This window comes from Canis lupus, chromosome 22 (genome assembly GCF_003254725.2).
Source record: "Canis lupus dingo isolate Sandy chromosome 22, ASM325472v2, whole genome shotgun sequence".
Lineage (NCBI taxonomy): Eukaryota > Metazoa > Chordata > Mammalia > Carnivora > Canidae > Canis > Canis lupus.
In genome coordinates this window covers 5,245,341-5,261,461 of record NC_064264.1, presented here as the reverse complement: position 1 = coordinate 5,261,461, position 16,121 = coordinate 5,245,341, and the positions used below count along the sequence as shown (strand labels likewise).

Genomic DNA, 16,121 nt, shown 5'->3' with positions numbered 1-16,121 from the left:
ATATATAACAAGGCAGCGTGGCTTAGATCGGTCAAAGAGCCTGAGCTTGGAAGTCAGGGGGGTCAGGCGAACCTGACTCAGGGCCCCAGACCTGACACCTGGAGCTGCCCATGCCCTTTAGCTGGAGGCACATTTACAAGGTTAGCGGCAGGTAGCCCAGCCTCCCCTGGCCTTAGCTTCCTCTCCTGTCAGTGCAGGCTCCAAGGCCAACCTCTCGCTGTTGGCTTGTGAACCTGGCACAGCACCTGGGACATTACTACTATTATCACTGTCATTTCAAGTTGTCTTTGACAAGTGGGAAGAAATGGAGTTCACCTATCCTTGCTTCTTGGATTTGGAAGTGACACTGGATAAGGTAAAAACCCTGGCCAGAAAGCTCTGTCACAAGTTGATGTCATCAATATGTCTATCTATCTATCTATCTATCTATCTATCTATCTATCTATCTATCATCTATCCATCTGTCAGCAGGAATTGGAGTGAATTTATTTTAAGGCATTGGCTCACACAGTTGTGGAGGCTAGCAAGTTCAAAATCTGCAGGGCAAACTGGCAGGTGCAGGAAAGATTTGATGCCATGGTTTAAGTCCAAAGGCAGGCTGGAGACAGAATTTCCTCATCTTCAGGGATCATTTTTTTCCCGTGAAGCCCTTCCATTGATGGGATGATGCCTGCCCACCTTACGGAGAGTAATTTGCTTCGCTCAGGTTCTGCTGATATAAATGTTAACTCCTTGAAAACAAACAAACAAACAAACAAACAAAAAACACTTTCACAGAAATATCTAGAATAATGTTTGATGTATCATGGCCTCACCAAATTGCCAGAAAAATTAACCTTGACAGGGTCCTTAGGGCACTGTCCAAACTTTGGTATCTCCTCCCAAATCAGTAACCATGACCCCAGAGGGTCACTCACGCAATGTCTAGGGTCCCCTTGGTGCGGTTAGAGTCATGGCACCTGCAGAATAGCTGGGACCAGATCTCAGCTTTTCTTTCCCTGTGCTGTCTCCTTCTTTTATTATTATTATTATTATTTTATTATTATTACTTTTTTTGCTGCTGTCTCCTTCTTTAGGAGGAAGTCGAAGCATGACAAAAGTTGATAAGCAGGAATTATGCAAAAAAAAAATGCAATTTTTACCACCGATCCTGGTGCTGTTATATATTTATTCCAATGTCTTAAATATTAAATGAAAGAGGAGACTATTTAAAGGGAGTGCTAGACTGAGGACCAGAAGTTCAAAGCTCTACCCTGCCATTTAGGCAAGTGTCCTAAACTGCAGCGAAGCGGATGATTACACCTGCACCAAACACTATAGTCATGGGAAGGATCTGCTATGAGGATCCCTGTAAACGCACACAAATATTAACTGTGCTTGAATCTGGAGAAAGGGTTGTCAGCTGAAGCCTTGCTGGGGTAATCTAACTTTTTCAGAGGAGTGGTGCCATAGAAACAGAAAGCATTGCTGCTTTTACTTTATTTATTTTTTAAAGATGTTATTTATTTATCCATGAGACACAGAGAAAGAGGCAGAGACACAGGCAGAGGGAGAAGCAGGCTCCATGCCAGGACCCGGATGTGGGACTCGATCTCAGGACCCCAGGATCACAACTGGAGCCAAAGGCAGGCGCTCAACCACTGAGCCCCCCAGATGCCCTGTGTTGCTGCTTCTAAAACAGGAGGAAGGGAAGAGAGAACCAAGCCACATATCTCTGAGGCTGACACCTGGTTCTTTTCTTTCTTTCTCTTGAGCAAAATTTCACTCTGTCTTGACAGCGCCTCTCAATTATTCCTCCAGTTTATGGCTGCCTGCCCATCTTTCTTTCTTTGGTGCACACGAGCGCCCCAGAGCCCTTTCTGTATTCTGCTGTCAGGAAAGGAGTGTGTCCTGGTTGGGAGTCCAAGGGCAAAGATGACACACAAGATCTTCAAAGGTGCCTTTCATGGTCTAGGGAAAGAGGCTCTCTTAGACACTGTTGCTGAAAGTGTAAATCAGTGCAAATATCCCACAGTACAGCTTGGAAATATGTAGTCATTGTCTCAAAAGGGTAGGCTGTACCTAGCAATTCCACTCTAAGGGCTTTATGCCAAGAAAACAATGGACGAGTATGCAAAATGTACATACGAAGACACTCATTCTAATCTTTCGATAGCAAAAAGCTGCGAGTAACCTAAATGTCCACGGGTATACAGGACTGAACTGCTGTTCATCTCGAGAATAGAATTCTTGAAACGTTAAAGATAATAAAGATAATAAAATGATGATGGGCCTGTGTGTGCGCCTGTAACTACAAGATACTCATGATATGTGAAGAGGACACGTAGGTCACTAAATATTGAATGGAGCATTAATTCCGTTAAAAAAATAAACACACGCAAACATGTGAAAAAGTTTGGGCAGGTGTTTTAGTCTGTTCAGGCTGCTATAAGAGAGCACCACAGACAAGATGGGTTAGAAACTACAGAAGTGTAGCCCTCGTTGTTCTGGAGGTTGGAAGTCCAAGATCGAGGCGCGAGCACATTCAGTGTCTGGTGAGGATCCACCTCCTGATTCAAGGATGGTCGTTTTTTTCCCTCCATCCTCATGTGGAAGAAGGGAGGAGAGAGCTCTCTGGAGTCTCTTTTATAGGGGTACCTAATCCCGTTCACGAGAGTTCCCCCCTCATGGCCTTATCATTTCCCAAAGGCCCTGCCTCCTAACCACATTGGAGGTTAGGATTTCAAAATATGAATTTGGGTGGGGATGGGGAGGGGGACGCACAAGCATTCCATCAATAAATATTGATTTATTCCATCAATAAATATACACCAAAATATTTACAGCGATTTTCACTCTGTAGTGGAATTTTGGCTGGCTCTTCTAATATCTTGTTACTTATCTGTGTTTTCTCTTTTTCTACATTGCACGTATGATTGCTTGAATACCTGAAAACATAAGGCGGAAAATGCCCTCCTGAGATATTATTTACTTCTCTGCGGTCTGCCCTCCCTTGATTTTACAAGTGGGAGCTCCGTGTATTCTTGAGAATCATCGGGACATCCGGGGAGGGAAACTGTTCTTGGCATTATTTCTGTTATTTCTCAGAGTCCACTGGCGTTTTGACATCAGGGTTGATGGTAACCCCTCAGATTGATTTTCTTTCTTCTGTAAGAAAGAAACATCGCAGACACTAACACTAGACAGTTCTCTCCGAAGAGTCTAGATCATGAGCCCTTGCAAGGTAAAGCTGCCATGTACATGGTACCCAGAAGGAGGCCCTGGCAGCCGTATTATCAGAAAGACTGATTCTTTGAGGTTTGCTAACATGAATTCCTCAGGAAGGTTCTGGGGTTAATGCAAAAACCTGAAGTCAGGAATATAAACAAGGGGAACACTGAGAAACCTTGACAGGTGGGTATTTCCGTAAGAGGAGTTGATATTTTTCTTCCTTTTGGCAGATCATGGGACCCGGTATTCTTAGTGTTTGCAATGGCAGGGCCTGAAATGATGCTATTTCTTGGGTTACACTGGGCCGTCTCACCCTGAGTGCCCATAGGGTAGGTAACCTAGAAAACATGTTGCAAGTCGGACAATGCAGAGAGTGTCAGCATGTAGTCCTGTCACCCTGTCCTTCTTTTGGGCTGTTGAGCTGTAGTCAGAGATTTTTGTCTCTTGACAGGACAAATATGAAGACCACTTGAAGTCGTCTCAGGCTCCTAGATCTTGAACCACAAAGCAGAAGGCCCAAAGTCACTCTGTTTCTTAAAGAGAGAGACCAAATAGTGAGGCAAGATAAGGGGATAAGGGTCGTAGGCAGGAAGGCCAACATCCTGCCCATATATCTGCAATGTCAGGTTGGCTTCTGCTGTGTTTTTTTTTTTTTTTTTAAGATTTTATTTATTTATTCATGAGACACACAGGGAGAGAGAGAGGCAGAGACACAGGCAGAGGGAGAAGCAGGCTCCATGCAGGGAGCCCGACTTGGGACTCAATCCCGGGACTCCAGAATCACACCCTGGGCCAAAGGCAGCGCTAAACCACTGAGCCACCCAGGGATCCCCCAATTGGCTTCTGCTTTTTGATGAACCTCCTTCCTGGCTCTACTCTCACGCGATGATGGAGATGGGAGATTCTTCTCTTGCCTTATCTCTCCCACCTCAGAGCACCTACTAGCCTGCCTACATCTCTCTCAGGACATTCCCCTTTTCCTGCCTTGGGCAGGATACTCATGCATGAATACTTCTTAGGCTCTACTAGGTTACAAGCTCCCTGAGGGCCCTGACAGTCTCTTGATTGGCTTAGCATCAATGATGTACAATACCTAGCAGGTATTCAGTGAAACAAATAAAATAAAATAAAAATCAGGGACAGATTGGGTGTCTGGGTGGCTCAGCAGTTGAGCATCTGCCTTTGGCTCAGGTCAGGATCCTGGGGTCCTGGGATCGAGTCCCACATCAGGCTCCCTCTGTGGAGCCTACTTCTCCTTCTGCCTGTGTCTCTGCCTCTGTGTGTGTCTCTCAGGAATAAATAAATTCTTTAAAAAAATCATTGAACAAATTGAACTCCAATTAAAAAAAATCATTGAATAAGTGAATGAATGGATGAATAAACCATAGGCACTTAAAATTTACTCATTTCCACTAACAGAGAAAACAAGAAGTTGGAGATTTTAAAAACAAAACAAAACAAAACAAAACAAAACAGCTGATGGTGACACCACCAATCCCCTGATGGTGTGTAATGGATGTGTGGGATTGTCCCCTCTCAGGGAAGGAGTTGGCTCCGATATCCCTGTCGTCACGGCTTGGATGCTTTCTTACTCTTCCCTTCCTAGTAGAAAAGGTGAGTTTAGTAATGAATCCAATGGACTCGTTATTCAAGGACCTGTTCTCCATCTCAGACTCTGTCTAATCAGGTTTTCTCAGCCACCTCCCTCCCCCCAATAACAAACTCTGTTGGTGGAACAGGTTTAGTCTTTCTCCCTACAACCTATCAAATGGATTCATAAAATCAGCTCAGGGGCATTTGTTACTCAACTATTACATGCACAACACTGAGAGACACAATCCTCAGAATTTGGGGACTGATGGGGCACCAGGTCATGGTCTCAGGGTCCTGCGATGGAGCCCCGGGTTGGGCTCTCTGCTCAGTGGGGAGTCTGTTTCTTCCTCTCGCTCTCCTTTTGTGCTCTCTCTTTCCCTCTCTCCTTCTCTCTCTCAAATGAATAAACATCCTTAAAATAAAATCAATTTGGGGACTGACCAATAAAGTCATAGATGACAAGACAATGCATAGATAACGTAATCCATCCCTTCTACAGGAGATTGCACCAAGCCATTCCAAGGCACCATCGTCGTCATCATCAATATCTCCTCCTCCCCTTGCCCCCTCTCCTCCTCCTCCTCTAATCATCAGCCACAACTTTTACCAAAGGCTCTGTGTACAGAGCACTATATGCGAAGCATGTAAAGTGAATACAGGGACCTGTTAGATCGATAGATGTATGTGCAAAGAACTGTTTTCATGGTTTAGGTTTACCCTGCGGATGGACACAGAGACTGTATCTTCCATTTCTAACGATAGCCTGGTGCTTTGTCTACTTTGAGGGACATGCTAATAACATTAATGGAATGTGCAACAATCTGCTGGCCCCGGGCCTCTTTCCCTCTCGTAGGCTCCAAAGGAGCATGGGCATAGGCAGGCTCCAGGAGTTTCTATTAAAGGGGCCGTGGTCTCCCTGATGGAAGCTCCTGGGAGAGGAAGGCTGGCCCTGTAATTGGGTAGTGCAGCCCCCCCCCCACCCGCCAACGTGGGCTCCCCTGAGGAGTGTGAGCTCCACATTCCATCACACGCTCACCAGCCTGCCTTCCCAACTCATCAGCTGCCTGTAGATCTTTCTTTAGTGAAGGAGCTCTACTCTCCCTTACCTCAAATTTAAACAGAGCCTCAGACATGCCCCAAATCATTGGGCCAAATCTGCCAGGAATCATAAAGGGAAAAAGAAATTTCCGGGAGGGAGTTATATATGGCAATGAATTCATATACTTTATGTAGCTCCTCATTTCCTTCCATTATGTTAATTCTTCTAACTCAATAACCTAATTCTACCCTCCTACTACACACACACACACACACACACACACACGCACATTTTTTTTTTTTAACCCAGAGAAGAAGCTGATTGATGCTGAAGTCAGAATCCATCCAATTTTGTGATGGTCTAAGTACTTCAGGCAATTGGCCTGCAGCTGCCAGTGGCTGCCTTAAGCCCATGCTATAACAACCATGTGTTCAACAGACTCACTTAGAGCTGCAAGGGGGTCGGTGGTGTGCACTAGGTGTGCGTTGAGGAGTTTGTTTGCAGCTGCATGTCCTGGACAAATGCCAAGGTCAGGAAATCTATAGAGGGTTGTCCTAATATTTCCTCTTTGATCTGTATCAATCTGCCCTTGTGCCACTTGGGGAGGTGCTGCTCCAGCCTGTTGGCATCGCTCCCTCACACAGTCTGTGCTGACTCGATGCTTATTTATTATTCAATTATTGGAGTTATTGGATGTGCTCATGGCTTATTACCCTCTGGACGCATTTACAAGTAGGAGAGGAAAAACCCACAATAGCTTAATTTCTGTTATTATCAAGAAATGTGTATTTACTGTGAATCACTGTCTTTGTTCCATTAAAGCTTCTCAAAGCTTGATTTTTCCTTTTAGGGGCTACCGAACACCCACATGTAAGTCTTTTCTATAAAGTAGGTTAGAAGCAGGCATGACTGATCAAGAGCCCTAGCTATTAGGGACAGGGCCCCCTCTCTGAGCTAAAACCTGCAAGGGGATACCTGGGTCCTGATTATGTCAACATTTGCTTACCAGACCACGTTTCTGTTCCTTTCTGGTCTTGCTCAGAAGCTTGTTCCCTCTGTCTCCAATTTGTGGACAAACACATGCGCACACAAGTAGATGCAGATGCACGCACGCACACATACAGAGCTGCGATTATGCAACACAAACAAAGAAGCATGAATAGTTTTCTGGGGATGAAGGAGACACATTTCAGGTCATCTTGGCAAACCTCCCTCATGGATTCTTTCAGACGACAGAAGGTTCCTGATTTCCTCATTGCCATACACCGTGATGTGAAAGGAAGCCCCTGAGTGCTGTGGACCAGCTACACTTGGGGGTGGTCTTCTCTGCAAATCAGATGATACTAGAGCGTCGATAATGTGGCAGGACATTTCTCCTTCTGACTTAGGAAGAGAAGTGCTGGGATGAAAAGGATCTGGGAACCTAAGTTGTATTGTTCTGGCTATAAATTTGCAGTGATTGTCAAGAAAAGAGAGGAATGTGAGAGTTCTCTCATTTCCTCTTTCTCATTTTCTCTCAATACCGCCCTTGTCTTACCACCAACCACTCCCTATGACTGGGTGGGACTCTGGCCACCCGGACGTCACTACTGAGGCCATCTGGAGCCCACATGATGTCCTTGCCTCCTGGCAGCTCACATCAGAAGTTCTGATCCTATCTACCGGCCAGGTATTTATCAGAATCTCTGCTCTGCCTTCCTGTGGTTCAGGTCGGGGATAGGGCAGTGCTGAGCTCTGACTTCTCCCACTGTAACACCTTGATGCTCCATCCACTTAGCCTTTCAAGGCTTGAGCAGAACGTCCCAGAGTTCTTACTCTGGTCACTCCCTGGAGAGGAGACTAGGATTAGCCCACTGCAGGGGGCATCCGAAATAGCCCATATGGGGTTTGCTAGATGGGCTGAGGGCCCCGGATACGGCATCCCACTGGCTCCTACTCTAGTCTGGGTTCTAGAGCCGGTGAAGGAGTCATCATTTACTGAACTCGGGAGCCTAAAAGAAAGCCAGAGAGTGGATGGATCCCTTTGAGGGATCCTGGAAAAGCAGGAGACCATCCAAACAGGTGCTTGTTCTCTTAGAGCAAATGCACGATTTGTATGGATCGGAGTTGTGGGAGTCAGTTCTGCCCAGGGTCATGCTCGGACTTAAAGGCAACACTAACACCAAAGCACTGAAGAGGAACATTCTGAGTAATTTGGACCCTAAGGAGTGTTTCCTTAGGCTCCTACTGAGTGATGGCTCCTACTGCCGCTCTGTTGTCTAGCCAGCGAGCCCCTCTCTCTTCCACAGGCTGCTCCTTCCACATCATTTGCCAACCGCAACAGGATGAAACGCTCTTCTATGGGATGCCCTGTTATGCTCCATTGTCATCTCAGCATTCCCTTCCTTTAGATGCACCTGCTGCGATTCCCACTCCCTGCTGCATCAATAAGTAGCTTCCGCTGTGTGTTTCCTGATGGCACACTTTGGTTGGTTCTCTTGGAAACACGGTCATTGACCCTCAGAGACTGTTGCATTCAGCCTTCTTCTTCCTCAGTTGTTTGAATCAGATGACAAGGGTGTGTGACTCGGCAGTGGCAGTGCCACAACCAGCAATCACCTACTGGCAGGCTTCCCCAGGAGAAACTCTGCCGTTGACCTGCAAATGGCTGATCGAAAGTGAGTAAATCCCTTCCAAGAACAAGGTCTGTCTTGACCACATCGGGCTTTGCCAAATATTTCAAATAGCCTTTCTCATTTAGGCAAGGGGGTTGGGGGGAATGTTGGCATTTATCATCAGTCCAAGGCAGTGTTCTTAAACTATGGGTCATGACCCACCAGAGGGTTCTGAAATCAGTTTAGTAGGTCACAACTACATTGAAAAATAGAATTGAACCAAATAGAATAGAATAGACATATAGGGGTACACCTCATGTAATAAAGGTTGGTTTCTTTTCCTTTTTTTTTTTTTTTGAAGATTTTATTTATTTATTCATGAGAGACACACAGAGAGAGAGGCAGAGACACAGGCAGAGGGAGAAGCAGGCTCCTTGCGAGGAGCCCGATACAGGACTCGATCTCAGGACCTGGGATCATGCCCTGGGCCTAAAGGCAGACGTTCAAACCCGATCCACCCAGGCATCCCCAAAGGTTGGTTTCTTTGTGAAATTTTCATTTTAGTATAAACACACCTAGATAGATAAATGTGTGTACTGGTACAGGGGCATAAATGTATTTCTGTTTATTTTTTCACCTCTATTTTAATTGTAAATACTATTAAACTCCCAGCAGCATATATATACAATTTCTATTTTAAAGACTAATTAGGCAACACCCCAAATTCCCACCACCATGGTTGGGAACTAGGACAGGGCTGAGACCTTAGCTGGCTGACCCTCCTCACCTCGATCCCCCCACCCCCACCCCAGATGCAGCCTTATCCTGACTTTTATGATAATCAGCCCCTGGCTTTTTTTTTTTTTCTTAAGATTTTATTTATTTATTCATGAGAGACAGAGAGAGAAAGAGAGAGGCAGAGACACAGGCAGAGGGAGAAGCAGGCTCCATGCAGGGAGCCCGATGTGGGACTCGATCCCCGGCCCTGGGATCATGACCTGAGCCAAAGGCAGACGCTCAACCACAGAGCCACCCAGGTGTCCCATATTCAAATGTATTTCTGACCATGGATTGTGACCAGAAATTTGAAAAACTTGTCTAAAGACCGTAAGGTAAGAATGGGCCTTTTATAAAACCAACACAATTTTTGCATTGCTTTGTGTGTGTGTGGGTGGGTGGTGGTGGTGGAGGTGAGCCTGGAGGAAATCCAAGCAGGAGAATAAAGGATGAAAGGATGTTCATGTTATCAAGCCCTTGTTACCTGCCATGCCCGGAGCATAGCACTTTATCACTTTACATGTGCTTTCCCCTAAATCTTCACATCAGCCTTGTGAGATATGGTAAATCCCATGTGAAAGGAGGGCTGAGGTTCAAAGAAAGTAAAGAACACACCCAGAATCATATAGCAAGCTGGAGCTGGAATTTGAACCCCGCCTGTCAGTCTCCAAAGCCTGACCACCTTTCCCACCTTAGATGCTCTTCCAGAGGCCCCTGCGTCTCCAGGCTGCGCTTCTCTGCCTCATTGGCACATGGGCTGGGCGGGGTTGCCCTGACATCACTGTGAGAGAGACACAGTGCATCCCAGGACCTCGAGTCTTCCGAGAGTGCTCTTGCCTCTCACCCAGGCACCTCCTCCCCACTGCCCTCCGATGCTTGGATCCGCACGGTAGACACTCAACCACTGAACCACCCAGGTGCCCCGAAATCTCAGCCACTTGAACTGCTGGCCACAGAGAGATGTTTGCGAGGAAGAAATCCTTTCCGACTTTGGCCACAGATTCCCAGAGCAGAGCAGGACTGGATATTCAGTTGGCAAAATTGGTGCCTGGAGGGCCTTCCCAGCAAGAGGTCATCTGGACTCTATCCTAAACAGCTCCCCCAAACTTTTCTCACAAGACGTAAAGGGAGGATACCTGTAGCCAATGAACTCTTCCCCTTCATTCAAAACAAAATTCAGGATAGAGGGGAGGGGAGGGAAAGGATGATGATTCATTCGTTCATTCCCCAGACTTGTACTGGGCCCCATTGGGGGCGGTGGGAGATGACTGCTACCCCACCACCTGGCCAGCCCTCACAGATGCAAGTGTGAAAACACATTCGTGCATGTTTGGGTGTGCTACCACAGACGGAGGCTCTCCTGTGGTACGAGGCATTCTCCTGCCCACAAAAAGGCCAATTGGAGGGGGAGATCTTTTGTTATCAAGGTGTCCTTAGGATGTTTTGAGAACCTTCTCAAAGCTTTAACATTTCATGCAATAATTAATATACCCGGACAGATTAGTCACCGGCAAAACCCTCGATTTCTATAGCACTGCTGCAGGCCAAACTCTCGCAGTGCTTAATGGACTTCATTAGCAGCTCGGAGTTACAACTGAGACGGTTTGTAAGTCCAACGGACAAGAGAAGGTGGCGGGGCTACCGCTCACCAAAGACTGAGAAAAGTGTTATCTAGGGAAATAACGTGATAAGACTTTCCATTGACTCAAATGGGGCTCACTTGTCTAAGGACTGTCCCCTACTGATTCAGGACTGGTGTATTCAGTGAGCTACTCTGGAGAACCCACATTTGCCCACATTCTTTCTGGTCCCAGGGCGCTCCACCCTGAGGTCTCAGGTGCTGGACCTTCAGCTGCTGGACAGCACGGCCTGGAGAGCCTGAGGCCAGAAGGCAGGGGTACACGGCACTGCTCCCTATTTGTCATATGTTCCATGCCACACATATATGTGATAGATGATAGAGATAGATGATAGATAGATAGATAGATAGATAGATAGATAGATAGATAGATGATAGGTAGATGATAGAGAGATGATAGGTAGATAGGTAGATGATAGATAGGTGGATGATAGATGATAGATGATAGATCATAGGTAGGTAGATAGATGATAGATGTTATATATATATATATATATATATATATATATATATATATATATATATAAAGATTTTATTTATTTATTCATGAAAGACACACACACACACAGGCAGAGACATAGGCAGAGGGAGAAGCAGGCTCCATGCAGAGAGCCGATCTGGGACTCAATCCTGTGTCTCCAGGATCACGTCCTGGGCCAAAGGCAGGCACCAAACCGCTAAGCCACCCAAGGATTCCCTGATAGATCTTATATAGATAGATGATAGATGATAAGTAGATAGATGATTGATGATAGGTAGATGATAGATGATAGGTAGATGATAGATGATACGTAGATGATAGGTAGATAGATGATAGATAGATGATGGAGAGAGATTTGACTTAAGGGATGTTGACGTGGTGGTAGGTGCTGGTAGGGCCAACATCTGCAGTGCAGAACGGAAGGCTAGAAACTCAGGTGGGATTTCAAATGTGTTATGGTCTTGAGGCAAAAATTCCATCTTCTTCGAGAATCCTCAACATTTGCTCTTACGGCCTTCAACGGATTGGATGGGGCTGATGTGGACCGAATTGCATCCTCCCCAGTTGCATACATTTAAGTCCTAACTGTATTTGGGAATAGGGTCTCTAAAGACATAATTATGGTTAAATGAGATCACAGGTTGGGGTTCTAATCCAACAGGACTGGTGTCCTTATAGGAAGAGGAAGTAACTATGGGGTGGGGAGGGTGGGGTGGCAGGAAGCGCATGGCCTCACATGGCCACAGGAAGGGGGGCACATCTGTGAGCCAAGGAGAGTGGTTTCAGGAGAAACCAAAGCCATTGGCACTTTGATATTGGGTTTCCTGCCTCCAGAACTGTGAGAAAGAAATTTCTGTTGTTTAGGCCCCTGGGCCTAATGTATTTCGTTGTGGCGGCCCACCCATATTATTGAGAGGAATCTCCTCTATTTAAAGTCAGCTGAGGGGCACCTGGCTGGCTCAGGTGGTGGAGCATGCAACGCTGGGTCTTGGGTTCTGCGTTCGAGCCCCACGTGTGGTGTGGAGTTTACTTAAAATGAAAAAAGTTTTAACAATAAAAATAAGATGCAGCTGATCACAAGCACTAATTGCATCTTAAAAATAATACCTTCACAGCAACTTCTAGACTAGACACCAGCCAAACACCTGGGCCCCATACCCTAGGCTCCCATCGCCAAACACATGAAGCTTCCTCAGCAGAGGGTACGAGTTGCCCACTGTGATGACGTCTGTCGCCAGGCTTCCCTCGACTTCGGGTCAGATTTTGCCCCTGAATGTGTTTTCAGAGCTCAGGGTTGGGGGGGGGGGGGCGGTGTGTGTGTGAATGGGAGGTTTGGAAGGAGAACAAAGGTTAATTCCATTTACTTCACAGTTTCGATTCTGGGCACACCTGCCGCCCAAGCCATGTGGAAAGAGCAAGGGGCTCCCATCCATTCCTAAGAGTGAAAATGGCATTTGTCACTTAGACCTGTGTGACACTCTGCCAAGTGTCACATGGCTTTTCCTCCTGTGTCTTTCACAGTAACCCCAGGAGGCACATATTACTTTTCCCATTTTCTAGAAGAGGAGCGTACACTCAGAGAATGTAAGTAATTTTCCCCAAGTCACGCACCTACGAAGAGGCAGGGCTTGGCAGACTCGTGACCGGCTCGCTATGCTGCCCCCCCTGCCCCCACGAAGGGGTAGCAGGTGCAGAAAAGAAAAAGTATAACTAACTGCTCAGAAAACAGAGAAGGTCCAAACCCTGAAGCCAACTCAATGCCACACCATTGACATTCTCCTGAAATCCTTCCACTTGAGCCTGCGCCCACCCTGTGGCTGGAGAAACCCCCTAAAGATGTGGCATAGACATCCTCAAGGGCTCCCCATTAATCACTCAACACGGGCAGTAAGAACGTGGCCTCGATGGGGTCTCGCTGGTGTGTTGGTGGGTTTTCATGTTTTTGTTTTGTTTTTAGCAGCACCGCATTTCGGTGGCACTTTCGGCCCCCACACTGTCCTCCTGACCTGAAAACCACCTCCTCCCAGGTTACAGAATGGAGCTTGGGGTTTGGTGGCAGGAGAGAGGGCTCTCGGGCCCTCCTAGTCCCACACTTTACCACCTGGGCTCACTTCCGTAAGCTCTTTACTCCTACTGTACGAGGTTGATGCGGACTCTCTCAAGGATCCGGCACAGAGAGCCCTCGTCGTAGATGGGCCTCCAGAGGCGCTCTGTTCCTCAGCCAGGGGGCCAGGACCACCAGGCTCACCCTGCTCAGGGTTCACTGTCCCTTTCTGTCCTGAGTGGCCTCCAATGTCTGGTCTCATCGGTCCCAGGACGGCAGGAACCCCCTCATGACGCCAGTGCCTACCCCCCATGCCTTGGGCCACAGCCGTTCTGGAAAGCTCTACCCCCTTTCGACTCCTGGATCTGTGATTGACATACTTTTTTCTGGGGGTAGCGATGCTAATGAAACTCCACAGGCTCGGAAAATGTTCAGCAAAGTCTCTCTGAAATTGCTTTTCTTCTGCCCACCTTCATTTTTAATTTGAAGCAAACAAAAGCCCAAATGCTGCCGCGGAAGTCATTAAAGAATTGACTGCACCTGCCATTTTAAGTGGTCATGTAATACAACCAGCCTTCGAGCCACCTTTATGACCCCAAATTTTCCTAGGGCCTCACCAGGAGCCCCTCTGGCAGGTGAGAAGCCGCCTTCTTTCGGGAAGGAAGCTGTGTTCCCTGGGGTGGGTGTCTGGGTTGGTCGCCGGGGAAGCCAGAAGCCCTCAAATGTTTTCCAGCTCTGACATCAGAGATGCACTCATTTAATAACTTTGCCATTTCGTGCAGATTAATTTACCTTCAGGGGTGGAATACGGGTGCATTCAGAAAGAAAACCAAAAACCGTATTTTAAAGGCAGCCTGCAGACAAACCAGGATCGTGTGTGCCTACGATCCTAGTTCAAAGGCTTGTGATTTTGGGGAGTTAACAACTTTTCATTCCCTCCCTGGCTTTTCAAAGTCTTTCAGTGCCTCTTTTCTGCCACTGTGGTCATTAACAACAAACCAAAAAAACCTAAATGGATTTTTTTTTTCTTAGCTTAATGAATTAATCATGTGACTTAAAAAAAAATCAGGAAATCACAGTGACACACCTTTTTAAAACTGTGGTAAAATACACATAACGTGAAATTTGCCATCTTGAGCATTTTTAAGCATACAGTTCAGTGGCATCTGGTTCATCCACATTGTGCTGCTGGGGACACTTGTGCTTCCTCCTACCCCCGCCCTCGGTGGTCCTGACTCACTAGAAGGGGCCACAGCAAGATTTTGTTGGGTGATATTTCTGCTTGTCCCTTCCCAACTCTCTTGGGATGTTGTGTGTTTATGCTGTGAAAGTCTCTCCTCCAACTGAATGATAATTAACAGCAAAACCCATTTGCTTTCACCAAGCACCCCTAAACTAGAGGGACATGTGTAATCTCTGATTTATAGTCACTCTTCTTAACACAGAAACTACCAAGGAGAAGAAACGACGTAAGAGGAGAAGGAACCAACATTTGCTGGGGGCTCTGTGCCCTTTCTGTGCTATTTACAGGTGTCATTCCATGTCCTGTTGAGCAGTGTCCTCCACCACGCTCGCTCCATTTCACGGGTGAAGAAATTGGGGTCCAGAGAAGCTAAGCAACAAGGAAGCATGGCTGGGTCTGAACTCCACGATCCAGGGAATACCGCAGTCCAATATGGCATATCCCCTCAAGAACGGAAGAACCCAGTAAGGTGGGAAGATTCTAGGAGGGAGATGGGGAGAGTGAGTGAGTAGATGAGTGAGTCAGAGAGAAAGAGCCAGACTGGGCTGGTCTCCTTGTCCAGGAGGGATCAGCGTCCTTGACTTCTGCTCTTCACAGCACTTACCGATTCTATAGCTCAGCTGGGCTTCTCTCTTATGGAGAGACCTCCCCCCCACCACCCCAAGAGGGCTTCCAGACAGTGCTCTCCCCCCTTAGGGAGTCTGATTAGAGGCATTACAGATGACTTCGATCACTTGCATCCTCCTGCTCCAAGGGTCACCCCAAGCTGCAGGCAGAGTTTCTGACTCTGCCTCAAATTAAAATACCATCTGCATGTCAAGATAGATTTCCTTGACCGCCCTTCTCTGCCTGTTGGGATGTCTCTGTCTGGTGGAGAATGGCCTTGGAGAGTTACCATGGCAACCCCAGTCTGCAAGACCCCATCATATTTTTAAAGAGAGAGGGGTGGCCACTTGCAGCCACAGGCCCACCAAGTGTTTTGCTCTGGGTACCAGGTTGAGGACTGTGGCCTAGGGGATGGATGGGAGGCCAGGAGGAGAGGTCGGTGGTACCAAAACGTGGTAGTGCTCCGGGGAAGTGCTCCCGCTCCGTCTCCCCCGGCCTCAGGAGTGGGTTTGCAATGTCTCTGTGGGGCTGTGGGGCTTCTCCTCTGTCCTCCGCCTTCCAGGCTCAAGGTCAAACACTTTAAAGGAGATGTATTTCTTACAGAAAAGGGCTGGCACGCAAGTGAGGGAAGAGGTAGCTGACTCAGTAAAGGGGGATAAAAGAAGAGAGAAACATTTGAAGGTTTGAAAACTGGAATTGGGTTTTAATAAAAAATTAAGATACTTTTCAGAGAGCTTAATGACTGTCTTTCTTTCTTTCTTTCTTTCTCTCCTCTTGCTTGCTTTTTCCTTCCTTCCTTCCTTCCTTCCTTCCTTCCTTCCTTCCTTCCTTCCTTCCTTCCTTCCTTCCTTCCTTCCTTCCCTCCCTCCCTCCCTCCCTCCCTCCTTCTCTCTTT

General features: G+C 47.0%; 1 long non-coding RNA gene across 2 annotated transcripts; it reads left to right on the top strand.

Annotated features, from left to right (window-relative positions):
• The first annotated feature begins 12,194 nt into the window (after window positions 1-12,194).
• On the top strand, window positions 12,195-16,034 carry LOC112678875 (uncharacterized). 2 transcript variants are annotated; one of them, XR_007405060.1, is made up of 4 exons: window positions 12,195-12,588; window positions 12,855-12,917; window positions 14,908-15,089; window positions 15,830-16,034. It is a non-coding gene; the product is annotated as an uncharacterized LOC112678875 (long non-coding RNA). The 2 variants fall into 2 exon arrangements; XR_003147956.3 differs by having other exon boundaries at window positions 14,908-16,034.
• The last annotated feature ends 87 nt before the right edge of the window (window positions 16,035-16,121 follow it).